Raw genomic sequence first — 17,251 nt, forward strand, 5'->3', positions numbered from 1 at the left:
TTCTTTATCTCCCCCATTCTCTCCCCTACCCTGTCCTGAACATCTGCTTCTCTCTTGTGAAAGGAAGTGAAAGATTTACGTCAGGAATAAAAACAAATTTTCTTACTGCACTGTTCCCTTTTAAGAAAAACAAAACAAAACAAAACACTCTGCTTGGTCAATGTAGCACTGAATTGCCCCATATCAACAATTCTGTAGTGAATTTTGGAAGTTTGGCTTTTCCCAGGAAGAAGAACTGTTGTTGCTGGGTCTGAATGTTATGAAACCAATTGAGCAGGTCACTTTCAAGGATGCTGACAAGAGTCAAGGGAGAACACCCTTCAGGTATCACAGGATTTTCCATTATATTTGCATTACTGATGAATTTCTTGTAGAAATATCTTAAGAAAATATCACTATCGCTGAGAATCCTCCATAGTCAGATCCTACATTTGTGTATTGTACTGAGTAGAGATAACCCCAAACAAGAATAGATTCAGTTGACTGATATAAGGCAGGCAGACCAACATCCCTGGGGAAGTCCATCTGTAGGAAAATATCCACTCTGCTTCGTCTTTAAGGAAGCCTCTTTACCTCATGACTGTTAGGAATCAGACAGGATTACATATCTCCTTTATGGAAATTTATTGGGTTCTTTTGTTTTATAGTGCTGACATAGGAGCTATAACCAGAATATTATTCTGTTCTGTCTGCCAAAATTCCCGTACAATCATAGTTGTGGCATCATAATTACCAATAAAATAAAAGCCAATAAATACATAGCTCTTTCAGACCAGAGAGTCTTTTCTTGTCTTACCTTTACTAAGTCATTTAACAGTGCCTTGGATGCTTACACTAAAGTGCATTATTGGAGTATAGAAGCAATTGGGGCGGTATTTGAAGTAAGTAAACTAAAAGAGATTCAAGCCAGAAGTTAAAGCTTTAGATGATACTTGAAGGATAAAAGTAAACAATAGAACCTCTTTTTTGGTTTCTATATACTGTATCTGTGTACTTGTGGAATTCATCTGGGGCAAAAGAAAAAGGGTGAAAACACTGATTTTTTTCATCTGCTTTTGTTTAACATATTTTTTTCACCCATTGAGTTTATTGGTACATTCAAAGCAAACAATACAGTTACATTTATCATTGGGATCTTGTACCTTTAGTGACATATTCTTTTGATATTATTTCTCAAGACTCAGAGAGTCCCCATTCTTTTCACTTCCAGATAGCTCTCTTAGTGACTGTGATCCTCAGTGTGGCACTGGGCCATCTCCAGCTCTCCAGGTTGGCTTTGGCAGGCTAGGTCCCTGTGGATGCTTGCCTGCCCTGTGTTTCAATGTGGCAGCCATTTGCTGGAAGAGGGCAGTTTTAGCTCCAAGGGGAAGATGTTCTAAAATTCCAACCTACTGTTGGCAGACCCAGAAATACTGCTAAGTTTAAGATTTAATTGTACAAACACTCTGGGCTCCAAGTGGTTAGCCATTTTTTTTACTACATTCACTGCAAGAGTCAGGAGCAAGCTTTCTTTTCTTTTCTTTCTTTCTTTTTTTTTTTTTTTTTTTTTTTGGTTTTTTGAGACAGGGTCTCACTACGTAGTAGTTGAGACTGACCTGGAACTCACTATGTAGCCCAGGCTGGTCTTGAACTCACAGCGATCCTCCTGCCTCAGGCTCCTGAGTGCTGGCATTATAGGCTTGCACCACCACACCCAGCTAGAAGCAAGATTTCTTGAAGGAAAGAAGTGAAGTAACAGACCGGGTGGGGAAGGAAGTACATGGTGCCTCTGAAACAAGAAGAGGGGCTGTAAAGGAAGAAAAAATGGTGAGCCTTTGTCTACATCAAGATTTTGCTGAAGGTCTTGCCCTGAAACAAAGTTAACAGAGATGCAGAGAGGACCTTCATCATTGCCCCCAAAGCATACCAGACTTATAATAGTGGCTTTCTCCAAATTATGTACCTTTCTCTGTCTAACACAATGTATTGACTCAAGTGATGGGAATGTCCAGATGGGTAAGAGTCAGATAATTACAAATGGGAATGACCAGCTAGTTTTGGACAGGTGATGCCTGGTGATAGCAGAGAAAATATACCATAGGTGACTACTTCCTCATGGGGGCATTAATATTGATCCATTGCTATAGCTTAGATATTGAATATTCCCCCAAAGCCTATGTGTTAAAGGCTTAGTCCCCAGCCTTTGGTGCTATTGGGAGGTGATAGATCTTTTAAGAGGTGAGGCCTATAGCAAGGAAGTTAGGTGATCAGGGATATACCCTTGAGGGGGATTTTGGGAACCAGCTCATTCCTGCTTAACTCCTGGCAGTTATGAGGTGAAAAGGCTTCCTTGGCCACACATTTCCATCATCATGATATACTCTGCTGCCACAGACTCAAAGCAATAGGGCGACGTGGCCTTGGACTAAGACATCTGAAACTGTGAGCTAAACAAACTGTTCTTTTTAAAAGTTGATTAACTTAGGTGTTTTGTCACAGCAATGGAAAGGTGACTAACACATCTGCCAGTCTGGTTTTATGTCCAAGATGGTCTTAAAGTTTCCTTCAGCTTGTGTAAAATTTGGAAGTTTTCTTTCTAACTCTAGGCTCCTGATTTCCTTTTTCTCAGAGTATTTAGAAAGCTTACAGTCATAAGTTCTTTCTCTATCCCTTTGAGACATAAGTCTTCTCTCTGCCTGTTGCTAGTTTTACAACCCAGAAGTATTTTTCTCAAGGGCCTGGAGGAAGGTAGGAGCTGAACTTCAAAAAGCTCCAGCTAGCAAACACAGATGGCCTACTCATACTGACTACCCTCCTCACCGTGTCCTTGGTATTTCTCCACTAGCTCACCCTATTGCTTAAAAACTCTTCAGCTTTTTAATGGAATTGTATTCAATCTCACTTTTATGGCAATAGATGTGACCACTATTGCAAGAGTCTTTAATGAAGTCTCTCCTTCATGTTTAACACTGTGCAATAAATTTTTTTTTGACACACAGAAACTTGCACAGTATTTTACTTAAAGTGGCTCCCAGTGAGTTTGAAAAGCCACTAACCCAGAATACAGGATCATAATACATTGTAATTTGGCCTCATTACTGGAGTTCTAACAGATAAAACATTCTGCATGCTATTAATCACCTTTAGTAAATCCAAAATTAAAACCAGAATGCTTCTCATCCTTCTGACTCATGTGATATACAAGGTATCCCAACCACACACATGCACACACACACACACACACACACACACACACACACACACACACCCATCCATAAACCCCTACACCAACAATTCGTAATAGCCATCCTTTTTTGAAGGCCTACTGCATGTTGTGCACTGTATGCATTCTATACATGGTAGTTGTTAAGCATGATTGTGTCAAATTTATTGGCTTGGGAACCACCTAGATGATTAATGAAGCACACCTCTGAGTGTGTCTGGGCAGGTCATGCAGGTGTGATCTTGACTAGCATTGTTCCTTTCTCTCATTCACTGTTTCCCTGCCCTGTTCCCTGGCCACCATGAGCATCTTTGCTCTGCCATGGCATTCTGCCAAGATATTTATACTTCAGAGGCAGTCAACCATGGACTGAATCCTCTGCAATGGTGAGCCAAATTAAAGCCCCCCTCTTTTCACTTGTGTGTGTTGGATAATTTGTTCAAGGAATAGGAAAGCTGACTAATATAAGTATTTATAATTTCCTCATTTAAACTTTACAGCATCTCTATGAGTTAGGTGCCATTAATTATTTCACAGATGCGGAAGCTGAGGCTTAGAGAGGTTAAGAAACCATCATAAAGCACACATCTGGTGCATGTCAGAAGTGTGACATTAGCCTAATCAGTCTTCAAATCATGATATTGGCTTTTAATCATTATCCTTCGGATTCACTGAGGCGCTTCATTAGGATTCTGCCCACAGGGAAACTTATATTTTCAAAGGAATTGAGGAAGAGCTTCTGACAAGATTCACCTCTATTGTACCTTTCAGAAGTGTGGCAGATTTTACTGTTTCTTGGAGTATTTCATCTGAAAGTCTTTCTGTTTTCCTGTTTCTTCTGTGTCTGTCATCTGTAATTCTGCTTTGTGGTCTGGCCCAAGATCTTGCAGCAGATATTCTGATCATTGTTTAGGGTTTCTCAGACAAGGACAGCTGAGGGATCTCCCCTGGAGCTTCCAGCACTTGGTACGTGCTACTCAGTGGACTTCAAAAATGGTTGCATGTCCTTGTTGAAGTTTACAAGAATGAGAGATTACTCAAAGTCCACATCCAGTTTAACCTCCAAGAAGGCCAAGAGGGGCTGCCTTAACTGAGATCTCTCAGCGTGAGAGAGTCCCGGAAAAAATAGCCTCAAACTGAAGTTTTTGTGGTTTTTTTAAATTGATAGAACCAAGAAGCAAAGATAAAGGACAAAAAAAAAAAAAAAAAAAAAAAAAAAAAAAAAAAAAAAAAAAAAAAGGATTTCTTTGGAGAAATTCAGGTAGAAAATAGGGTAAGGATGAGGGAAGATCAGTATGGTCTGCATGACTGACCTTAGGGCAGCCTAATAAATTAGAGTACAGGGAGGATGAAGGCCAAAGCATTCACTCCTTAAGGCAATGTGTTTTGATCCTACTTGGCATTATGAACCTGTTGGCTATTTAAAAACTCTAACCATGCATTCTGTATGGTTTCAGGTTGGTGGCCCAAAAAGTCTATCTCTACATATCCATCTCATACACGGATGCCCCCACACTTCCTCTCTGACTCACATGTAGGAGGAGATTACTACATTTTCTCTGCCATTTTTGCACCTGTCCTCTCTGGGCAGCAGTCCTTGGGTAATTAATACAATTCAAACAATGTACTGTGCTGTCACCAGCTCATAAGTGATGAGGTTACAAGGTTTGATGATAACAATAGCATCAGGAAGCATAGCAGTGGTTGTTGCTTATCTCAAAAAATCAACAATGACAGAGAAATCAATTTCTTTTGAGAAAACTAAGTTTCTGTAGCTTCCATTTTTTCTGAGATAGAGGTCTTTCCAGTGCTAATTCAGTAGCTTTATATCAGTTTACATTTAAATGCCTCATAGACAAAATTTCAGAACCACCATACAGCCCAGAAAAAAACATCTCTGGAGCTATGAACAGTTCATGCACTGAAGTAGGTGGTAAGCCATACTTTTTACTACAGCACCCATGTGGTCACATGGAGTGCTGTGAACCTGTGGAAAGCATTTTGTGGGTTTATGAAAAGGGACCACTTGCATTCAGGGAGGCAATGGTAAGGTTGCAAGGATGTCCTATCTCCAACTTTTTTCCCCTTTGTGTAGTTGGCATAACTTCCTCTTACTAGATCTTTCACACATAGAACTTTTGTTTTGGATATATGTAACAATAATACTTCTATTTATTACTGGTATTATCATTATATTTTTCAGTGCTGAAATATTTTGTAGAAATCAAATTATGCTCTTCTAGACACAGAAAGTTAAAAGATTTCAAAGAATAATTTTCCAAAGTTATAAGCATTTTGTGCAAAATTTACAAAGTAAAGAAAAAAATTAAATACAGTCTTATCAACCTGAGAAAGTATAAGTAAGGATCAAAATGTATAATAGATAATGTGAACTAGGAAGAAAAGGTGCAAAGGGTAAGGGGAAGTGAGAGGGATGAGGTAAAGGAAAGAAGGGAATGAAATTAATATGAGAAAAGGAAAAAATGGAAACAAAGTCTTCAAAAATAGGGGTGGAGGGAGGGCAGGGGAATGGGGAAAATAAGAATCAAGATATATTATGTAAAGGTACAAATCTCCAATGATGAATGTCATTATATTGTATACCTAAAAGGTACCAATAAAATTAATTTTAAAAAAGACCATTCAATCTTTTATTATTATTATTTTTTCAAGTAAAAAGATATGGACCCTGTACAAAAAGAACATACAACTTTAAGGGGCTTATAAATGAGAAAAATTAAAACATACTGAATGAAAACTAGATATGATGAGGAATAATAATGATAGTAGAACTCCAATTATTCTACAAACTTGTCTATTCAAATATTATTTTAATATGAAAGAATTAAAAAACCCCATATATTGAGTCAATGTAGAAAAACAGGTAAGTCTTTTTCTGAAAGCCCCAGGGAGACAAATGTACAGTTTATTTGTGGGTACACTGAATATGTGGATGAGAAGAATGCAAACAATTATAAAAAGCTGGGGATTAATTATGAGTCTAGGCTGCTTCCAAGTTTTAGCTACTACAAACTGTGCTGCTATAAACATGGGTGTGCATATATCACTGTGGTATGATTTTTTAAATTCTTTTAGAAAGATACCCACCAGAGGGATAGCTGGGTCAAATGGAACCTCTAATCCTAGTTCTTTGAGGTATCTCCATATTGATTTCCATAGTGGTTGCACCAGTCTGCACTCCCACCAACAATGGAAAAGGGTTCCTTTCTCCCCACAACCCTACCAACATTTGTTATTGGTTGATTTCTTGATAGCAGCCATTGTTTGTGGGGTGAGGTGGAATCTCAATGTTATTTTCATCTTCATCTCTCAAATGACCAGTGATGTGGAACATTTTTTCTTATATTTACCTGCTGTTTTTACTTCTTTATCTGAGAAATGTCTGTTCATTTCAGATACCCATTTTTGAATTAGGCCTTTATATTTGGGGGGGCTGATTGCTTTGATTTTTTCAAAGTCTTTGTATATTCTAGATAATAGTCCTTTGTCTGAGAAGCAGCTGGTAAAATATTTTTTTCCCACATTTTAAGTTGTCTCTTAGCTCTGTTGGTGGTTTCTGCGCAATTGCTCATCAGTTGGGAACTGGATAAAGAAGAAGTGGTTTGTCTATAAAATGGAATACTACTCAGCTATAAAGAATGAGAAATTAGGAGCCGAGGAAATAGCTCAGTGGTTCCACCGCCTGCTTTGAAAGCACAAGGACCAGAGTTCAATCCCGGGTACTAAAAAAAAAGAATGAGAAATTAAGAGTCATTCATAGAAAAATGGATGCATATTGAGGTCATGCTCTTAAGTGAAATAAATAAGTCATACATGTGTAAATACCAAATAGTTTCTCTGGTGTGAAAAACTAAAAGTGTAAATAAGATCCAAATGGTATAATTGACAGTGTGAAATAGGAAGAAAAGGGCTAAAGGTGTAGGGGAAGTGGGAAGGGTAGGGGAAAGGAAATAAGGGAAAATAAAAATATGAGAAAATGAAAAAAATGGAAATAAAGTTTTTAATAAATAGGGAAGGGAGGAGGGCATGAAGGGAGGGCAGGGACAAGGGGGAAAAATGAGAAGCAAGACCTGTCATGCAAAGGTACAAGATCCCAATGATGAATATAACTGTACTGTATACCTAAAAAGTACCAATGAACTCAATGAGGAAAAAATTATGAGTCTAGGGAGTCAGAAAAGAAATGTGAGATGGCTTAGTAAGTTCTGTATTTTTGTTAGGTTCAGTGATTTCTAAAAGTGCCATTGAGATGCACATGTCCAGGAAACATTCACTGCCTGTCTTGCCTGCCAGTAACTATACACCCACAGGTAAGTTACTTAACCACTGGGATGTTGTATCTTCATCTATAAAACAGAGAAAATAGGTTTATGAATTGAGAAACTTCATCAAATATGTTTAATACCATCCCCGTGTGCTCAAGAAATCTTAAGTATAGTTAGATGTAGTGTAAGGACGTAGTTAAGAGAAGAATCAGTGGTCAGATACCCTTGCCTCTTTATAGCCTTTTTTTGCTACTTGTAGGACTGAAGCATCAATAATTATCTGAGCTTGAAAATTGCACTTGCACTGTTTTAAGATAAAACAATTTGAAATTGTCAATCAAAGAAGGCATTCACAGTACTTCTGGAAAGACCAGGCTTTTCTGATGTGGACTTTTCATCATAAAAGCCTTTTAGATAGTAGTAGATATTTACCACTAATGAACCTGCATAAAATTCCACTCTGAATGTAGCAAAATAAAAAAATCAAAGTAGTAATTTTTTACCTTAGAAAATGTAATGTTGGATACATTCACAGTCAACTATGACTTGGCCTCTTACAGACCTCAGAGCTGTCCTTAGAGCTGGTTACTGTAAGGAAGATGGATAAAAGAGGCACAGAGACCTGAATACATGTCACAGTGACAGTAATAGAGAAGTAAATCAGATTTTACTTTACAAACCAGTAGTCTGTGTGTATAGTATGAGAATAGAATAATTTGAAAAATTTACATTTCAAAGATAAATATTTGCCAGTAGTGGTGGTACATACCTGTAATCCCAACATTCCGGAATGCTGAGGCAGGAGGGTTGCCAGTTCAAGCCCAGCCTGTGCTTGTCACTAAAATAGTGTCGTAGTGAGACCCTATCTCAAGATTTAAAAAAGAGTTGGGCATATATGTCAGTGTGAACCTTGAAATCTCTAGCACTGGAAAATATTTTTGTTTTTCATTACAAAATCAAATGATGTTTATTTCAGAAAATTTATAAAGAAGTAAAATTAAAACACATCTTAACATCTTGAAGTACATCCTTCGAGTTTTCATGTAAAGAATTGTATCCAAACATGTAATTATAGTTCTAATATTTCTTTTAATTCCTAAATTCCTAAAGAATCAGTAAGTCCACTTGTTTTTTTTCTTTTATTGAGTTTATTGGTACATTTTAGGTATACAGTACAGTTACATTCATTATTGAGATCTTTTACCTTTACATGACAGGTGGTCTTGGTCCTCATTTTTTCCCCTTGTCCCTGCCCTCTCTTCACCCCCTCCTCCCCTCCCCATTTACAAACACTTTATTTCCATTTTTTTCATTTTCTCATATTTTTCCCTTATTACCTTTCCCCTGCTCTTCCCACTTTACCTACACTTTTAGCCCTTTTCTTCCCATTTCACAACGTCAGTTATCTCATTAGGATCTTATGTACTATTTATTCTTATGTACTGTTTATTCACACCAGAGAAACTATTTGGTATTTACACATGTGTGACTTATTTATTTCACTTAGGAGTATATCCTCAATATGTATGCATCTTCCTATGAATGAGTCTAATTTCTCCTTCTTTATGGCTGAATAATATTCCATTTTATAGAAAAACCACATCTTCTTTATCCAATCTCCAACTGATTGGTAAATGGGCTGTTTCCAAGTTTCAGCTATTACAAACTGTGCCACTATAAACATGGGTGTGCATATATCACTTTGGTATCATTCTTTTAATTCTTTTGGAAAGATACCCAGAAGAGGGGTGTCTGGGTCAAATGGAACCTCTAGTCCCAGCTCTTTGAGGTATCTCCATATTGATTTCCACAGTGGTTGCACCAGTCTGCACTCCCACCAACAATGGAGAAGGGTTCCTTTCTCCTCACAACCCTGCCAACATTTGTTATTGAGTGATTTTTTGATAGCAGCCATTCTTTCTGGGGTGAGATGGAATCTCAGTGTTGTTTTCATCTTCATCTCTCAAATGACCAGTGATGTGGAGAATTTTTTCATATATTTACTTGCTGTTTTTACTTCTTTGTCTGAGAAATGTCTGTTCATTTCAGATGCCCATTTTTTTGGGGGAGTCTTTGTATTTGGGGCGTCTGATTTTTCGAGTTCTTCATGTATTCTATATAGTGTACCTTTATCTGAGGAATAACTGGTAAAATTTTTCTTCCACATTTTAAGTTGTTTCCTAGCTTTGTTGGTGCTTTCTCTTGTACTGCAGAAGCTTTTTAAGAAGATGAGGTCCCAGTTGTTGATTCTTTGTGCTAGTTTCCCTGCTGTTGAGGATTTGTTCATAAAGTGTTTTCCTATGGCAACGTCTTCAAGAGTTCTACCTTAGTGAGATATTCAAGACCTGAAAATGTTTATTTCCCACAGATCTTTTGTTGGATATAATAAAGCAATAGTGAAAGCATAAACAGAAAAGTAGAAATATATGGGTTTTATTTTATTTTTAAAAATATATTTATTTATTTATTTTTTAGTTTTTTGAGACAGTGTCTCTGTCTCTGGAACTCATTGTGTAGCCCAGGCTGGTCTTGAAATTGCAGCAATCATCCTGCCTCAGCCTCTTGAGTGCTGGGATTAGAGGCGTGAGCCACCATGCCTGGCTACAAAATATATTGGTTAAAAAAATGGATTTAAACGAGAGTGTGGAAAGGAATCTTCAGATAAAATGAAGTGAGATCCCACAATAGCTAAGCATTAGGCATAAAGGTTGATATCCAGAATTAAGCGAATCAGAGGGCTCCAAAAGAGATTTTCTGAAGATGAAATTCATAAACTATCGGGCACTGTACTTCACAATGTATTTATGAATGTTTTAGAAGTCTGGCGGTGTTTGGGCTTGGGCTGGTAATTTGATGGAAAACCAAGCATATGAACAAATGAAAAAAAAAAAAACCCAGACGTTACTAACTTTCCACCCACCTTTAGCCACTCCAAGCCTTTAGTCAAAAAAGCTTGTGAAGAAAATGGAAACAGGGAGGGCGGGAACAAGGGGAACAAATGAGAACCAAGACCTGTCATGTAAAGGTACAAGTTCCCAGTAATGGATGGAACTGTGCCGTATCCCTAAAATGTACCAATAAACTCAATGAGAAAAGAAAATGGAAACAATTCTAGTGAACTACACGTCTCACCTTTGAATGAGATTTACCTTGCCATAATACTGTAAACTATGAACATGAATTTAACCAAAATTTCAATACACTCTATGGAGCGAATGAATGGATGATGGCAGTAATGGGAAAATGTGCCTGTGGAGGTACAGACGGGTGTTTGAAGAGTCTAAAGCCTCACCTTCCCTGGTAGAAAACCAACAGATGAGGGCTAAAACTAAAAAAAAAACAAACAAGAAATACAATACATGAATGTTATTTAGAGATGTAGTGATAAAACCCTCCAAAGGGAAGGAAAGATGTCTCTAGGATAAGGATGCTGTTTTTTTTTAATAGTTTGAAACAACTGCCTCTTCAAATTATGTGAAATGTACATCAGACAAAAAACAAAAATGTTAGAATAAATTTTGTTCTGATTCTGTCAGTGATGGCTGGTTAACTTATAGCTTACTTTATTAATCTATAAAAAGCACATTTTAACAATTGAAAGATGTCTGATTTTGGTCAGTTCTTGATTTTATTCCAATGGAGTCATTTGCAGACATCCTAAGAACCTATTAAAAAGGAACCTTCTATTTGTCCTGTGTATGCAAAGGTTCAGGGGAACAGTGAAAAGGACAAGAAAGAGGTGGCAGGAAGGAAGACAACTTTGGATATCACACACACTGATCATTGTATGAATTAAGGACAGTCCTTATTCCCGAGTAAGTCTGAATCAACACACTTCCCTTTCATTCAGCGTTAGAAAAAAGAGTTTACTGTGGGTGGCTTACATCACGACCAACATGTGATATAATTAAAGAACCATGGCTCTGTAAATGACAGGTGTTTTGGTGTGAGTCACTGAAAACTGATCGTCCTTACCATAAAATATGACCAGTTCAGGTAAGGCTGGTTCCTCAAAGAAATAAATCCTAACATGGTGCAATATAGGTTACAGGTAAGACTGTGGGTGGATTTCTGGACACCAAACTGCATCTGGCCCAAGTTTCCTTGGGCTCAAGTCCTATCCTCTCACACATAAGTCATCTACTGCTTCTCACTATTACATAAAGCAGAAGTTCTCAAACTGGAGGTTTCCTTACATGAAATGACATTGTGTGTAAATAGCACAGAGGGAGAGAGGGAGGGAGAGAGGGAGGGAGAGAGAGAGAGAGAGAGAGAGAGAGAGAGAGAGAGAGAGAGAGAGGTGAAAATGTGCATCCTTGAGTCATATGTCCACAAACCTGATTCAGTAGGTCTGCTTTGGGGCCCAGAATCTTTATTTTTTAGCAAGTTTCCATGTAATATTACTTTTGCAAAAAATGTTAGACCACACTTTATGCAGCACCAACTACAGAATTTTGAGAGGTTTAGATGAATAGCACATGAGTTTAATGGGAAAGTATGTCAGGTGTTTGTTCAGTTTAAAGAATAGTGGTTTAAAAAACCCAACATACCTATGAATCAGGTCAAGAAATTAGTTATTTCAGTAGAGTAGAGAACCTTTTAGGGATGACTTGATTAACTTATATTTGGTTGTTTTTTTAATATCTGTGTGGATGATTGAAACTGGCCTACAACTTTCCTTCTTTGTATTGCCTTTGGCAATTTTTGAAATAAGCAGTATATAAGGCTTAGAAAAAGAAATGAGGAATATATTTTCTCTAATGTTAAATTATGTGTCTCATGTTAAAATATACTTAAATCATATAAAAACCAATTTATACACCTTCAATAAACAAATATTCTTGCACTATAAGGGAATCAATTGCCTGGGGCTGAGGGGATAGCTTGGGGTAGAGTGCATGTTTAACATGAATGAGGGCTTGGGTTCAATCCTCAGCAACACACAAACACACACACACACACACACACACACAAAACAAAGAGGAACAAATATCATAGAAGCCTACAAAAGTGGCTAAGTTGCTGATCCAATATTTTTAATGGTTACAAAACTTCTTTTTTGAACTGGTTTTAGGTGATAGTTTTCTAAAAAAATTTAGAAGTCATGTAAGTTTTCAGATTTTTAAAACCTTCTTAAATTCTTGATATTATTTGTGCTTTTTGGTGCTAGCTTTCTGTGTGCTAGTAAAGTACTGTACCACTGAGCTATATGCCCTAGCCATTATTTGTGCTTTTATTTTCATAATCCATCTTATCAGAGGTCTGTCAGTTATATTAGTTTTTTTTTTATATATTTCTTTGGAAAGCATGCAAAATTTATTTCAAATACGAATTAAATATATTGAAATTTCTGTTTCTGTTTTGAGTGTAAACACTGGTGACATAGTGTAGTTCTATGATAGAAATGCACTGCACGGCAATCTCTTCCTGAGGCAGGCCCCGGAACCGGTGAGCTAAATCCCCGGCCCTAGTTTTTTAATTATAAAATTTTGGCTTTGTCTTTTATATCTATTATATATTATTATTTTGTCTATTTATTTGTTATTCTTTTATTCCATCGAGTTTATTTTTTGTACTAAACCCATATTGACCTTTTCTTTATTATCTCCTATATAATACAATTATTTATGTAATGTTTACATTGCATTAAATATTATAGGTAATTTAGAGATAATTTAGAGGAATGGCATTTAATGGACTTGATCATCCTCAGATTTTGGTATCTGCAAAGGTCCTGGAACCAATCCCCCACAGTTACCAAGGGATGACTGTTTATTATATTTGGCATGGCATATTTTGATGGTATCTAACATAAAAATTATGTTATATTTTTAAAGAAATACGACAATTAATATTAAATATCCCTCTTCATTCCTTTTAGTTATTTCTTCCTGAAATTATTTTTCAATAATTTGATAATGTCTTATATTGATAATGGATACCAAGAGTGGGTGAAATTTATTTCTTTTCACATATTTTAAGAATAAACATATGATATAGATAAAGAACAGGTTGCTTATGGTGAAACTTGAGTGATTCATCTACCTAATTGGTTTCCTCTTACTTTTCATATTTAATCATCAAAACGTAGCCTATCCATCTTGGAATCACATCTCTCTCTCTCTTTTTTTTTAAAGATAGGGTTTCACTGTGTATCTCAGGCTGGGCTTGAACTCACTCTGTAGCCCAGGCTGGCCACAAACTCACAGCTATCCTCCTGCCTCAGTCTCCTGAGTCCTGGGATCACAAGGCTGTGCCACCATAACTGGCTTGGAATTATCTTTCTACTTTAAATCTACCAGGTTTCTAATTCCAGTCTTATCCTCTTTTCGTGTTCAGTACTCATGTGATTATAATCTTCCTAAAACACATGCTTAAAATGTTAGAGGTTTCACATAACATTCAAAATAAAATCCAAGGCTGGGGATGTAACTCATTGAGAGGGTTCACTTAGCACGTGTCAGGCTTTGCATTACATCGCCAGCAAAACACACACACACACACACACACACACACACACACACACACACATGCACACTCCTTAGCATGAAATGACTACATAGCCCATGTCTACCTAGTGATTCTCACCTCCAGAGATTCTTCAATGTTTACTTGCTTTTAAATTGCACCAGATAACTAGAATTTCCCTCAAGTTCTACGTCCTCTTCCGCCAGCTGAGCTTTTTCATCCAGGCAATTTAGACTTAAGCTTCTAATTTTAATGAAAATATTTTTGATAAGTTTGCTTCCACTAGTCATGAATGTAAAATTTAATAAATTCTGATTTCTCAAATGCCATGAGTTCTAATATATCTATTTTAAATGAACCCTTGGGAGACACACTCAAACCATATCAAAATGTAATCCTTGACATCAGTGAATCTAAATAATCTTACATAAAATGAAGATGAAGACACTAGAACTTTCCCTATCAATCTTGAGTCTAGAAGGTGCTCACAAAAATAAGGTTGAGCTGGGGATGTAGGTACCTCAGTGGCAGAGTACTTGCCTAGCATGTATGAGGCCCTGGGTTCAATCCTTAACACCACTGATGTGGGAGGGGCTCTGAAGTACAAGAAGCGCCATGCTGTTACATAGTCTTTGGAATCAAATCACCCTAGGATAAAAAATTTTTAACTACAGTATTAATGTGGGGAAAAATTCTTTCAAAGGACCATCAGTTGCTTTCCTCTGTTCCATGTAAAGGCTATTTCTACATATAGTTTACTGACCTTACATTTTAGAATTTGAACTGTCTATAGAAATTTGGATTCATAGGCAAAAACTTTAGACTGGCTGAGAAAAGCATAGTCCCATGTACAGTAATATACATCTAATAATTTCACATTCATCCTCAATCACAAGGTTGGCATTAAAAATGCAACCAAATACACATGCAACCTAAAACGCCACATGAAAATTTGATGATAAGGTGTCCCTTAAATGACAAAAAGTGGGTGTCAGTACATCCATAGCCATTTCTTCAACCATCCCATCAATAGCTCTTCATTTCTTGAACTACCTTCCTTTTCCAAAGAGGTAATGCTGAAATCAGTCAGAAAGGCTTTCTGAGAAGACTGTCTTGGATTCTGGGTCTGCTCCAGTCGATTCGAGATGAACCGGCTTGTATCCATGAAGCGCTCAGTGCAGTTCACAAAGCAGACCTCAGCCCGACTGTCCAACTTTGGCCCAGACTTGTTCGTACTTTCCCAACAACGTTCAGTCATCTGGTGCACCAGCTGCTGGAGGCGCTGCTTCTGAGCCCCCACCTCGTTGAAATGCTGCAGCTGCGGGTCCACTGTGCCCCACCCCATTGTGGAAGACGCTGAAGAAGAATCCATCGCAGCTCAACCACGCTTGCCAAAACGGACTTCGCACCAACTCTCCACAGGCACGTCTCTATTAAGTTTATCGGTACATTTTAGGTATATAATACAGTTACATTAATCATTGGGATCTTGTACCTTTACATGATGTATCTTAGTTTTTATTTTTTCCCCATTGCCCTGCCCTCCCTTCACCTCCTCCACCCTTCCCTATTTGCAAATACTTTGTTTCCACTTTTTCCTCTTGTATTTTTTCTTTTTCCCTTCTTTCTTTCCCTTACCCTTCCCACTTCCCCTACTCCTTTAGACCTTTTCTTCCTATTTGAAATTGTCAATTATACAATTTGAACCTTATTTACACTTTTAGTTTTTCACACCAGAAAAACTATTTGGTATTTACACATGTGTGTCCTATTTATTTCACTTAAGAGTGTGGCCTCAAGGTGTATTTGTTATTCTTTGACATTCATCTTATCAGGAAGTGGGCTCTAAGTCCCTCACACTTCAATCTTGATTTGTGGGATTGGGTCACAAAAGGTGATGCAGCTTTTCCTTTGTTCATAGGAGAACTTGCTCTTGGAGCTCTGAACCAGCGTGAAAGGAGTGCTGGACAAGCCTTGTAGGGACGCTGGTTGTCAGCCTCAGCTGAACTTGCTCTTATTCACCCCGGAACAAGTGTCAGCTGTGTGATCAAAGAAAAAATTGAGGGCTGGGGACTTAGCTCAGTGGCACCATGCCTGCACCTGAGTTCAATCCCCAGAACAACCCTCCCTCCCCAAGGGAAAAAAAGAAAAGGAAAGAAGATTGAAAGTGGATTTTTCTATCCTTGCTTCCCCAGATGTATCCATTGGGTCACTTGACAGCCTTTGGAATCATCATAGCTGGGGCCCAGTTGTCACTTAGATAAGGTAAGTCACCCTCTGTGGTAGAATTTTCAGGAATACAATAGCAATGTTATTTTATGCCATTGTGTTTCCAGGAGGTTTGTTAGGTAGATAGATAATGAAAAAAATAAGGACAAACAGGCAGTTTATACTTCAAGACTTTAGTTATATATGCATACTTGTATTTACAGCAGGTCAATTCATAGTAGCTAAGATCTGGAAACTGCCTACATGCCCATGAATAGATAAGTGGATAAAGGAAATATAATATTGAATGGAATACTATTTGGCCACAGAGAAGAATGAAATTATGTTATTTACAGGAAATGAATGAATCTTGAGACCTAATGTTAAGTGAAATAAGTCAGACACAGAAAGTTAAATGTTGCATGGTTTTTCTTACATGAGAAACCTGAAATATAAAGAGTGAAATAAAGGAGAGATGATAGGAAACAGACTTTTTGGAAATGGTGGGGGGAGGAATCAGAGGAAGGTGGTGAAGGGAGAGGATGGGAAATTAGTGTAAAGGGAATGAAAACGATGAAGCTATGATGTATATATGTACCCATCCTCTCGAATGAATGTAACTATTGAGTATTTCTAATATACAGTAATTTAAAAAAACACTATATTGTTTTTAAGGGTGATGAATTTTGATAATATCTAGGGAAGATATCCCATCTTGTTCTTGTTCTTGTTACTATTTTTCTTCTTTAGCTTAAAAAGTTCTACATAAAACTATATTGAAATTTTTATTGAGTATTATCAATAAAACTTTTTATTATTAAATAAATCATAGACAGAGAAAAACTAAAAAAAAAAAGAGAGAGAACTTCCCCTTGACAAGGACTATTCATTTTAGGATGTGTTCTGAAGTAGTCTGCATTTTTTTTGAGGAGGTCACAGGAGAAAGGCAGCTTTATAGGTCAGCCAAACATCATGCCTGCCAGATTGAGATTGTGCCAAAATTTAGCCCTGAGTTTTTCCATGAAGTACTAGAGAGTGCTGCACAGGAAATACTTTATTAAAAGTAATGAAGACTGTCTATTTAATG

At 37.3% G+C, this 17,251-nt stretch overlaps 1 pseudogene; it reads right to left on the reverse strand.

Moving 5' to 3' along the window:
* Window positions 1-15,038: 15,038 nt before the first annotated feature.
* LOC104855678 lies at window positions 15,039-15,328 on the reverse strand (annotated as a pseudogene).
* Between the last annotated feature and the right edge of the window lie 1,923 nt (window positions 15,329-17,251).

Source organism: Fukomys damarensis, unplaced genomic scaffold (assembly GCF_012274545.1).
Source record: "Fukomys damarensis isolate Sample0158 unplaced genomic scaffold, DMR_v1.0_HiC HiC_scaffold_24, whole genome shotgun sequence".
Classification (NCBI taxonomy): Eukaryota; Metazoa; Chordata; class Mammalia; order Rodentia; family Bathyergidae; genus Fukomys; species Fukomys damarensis.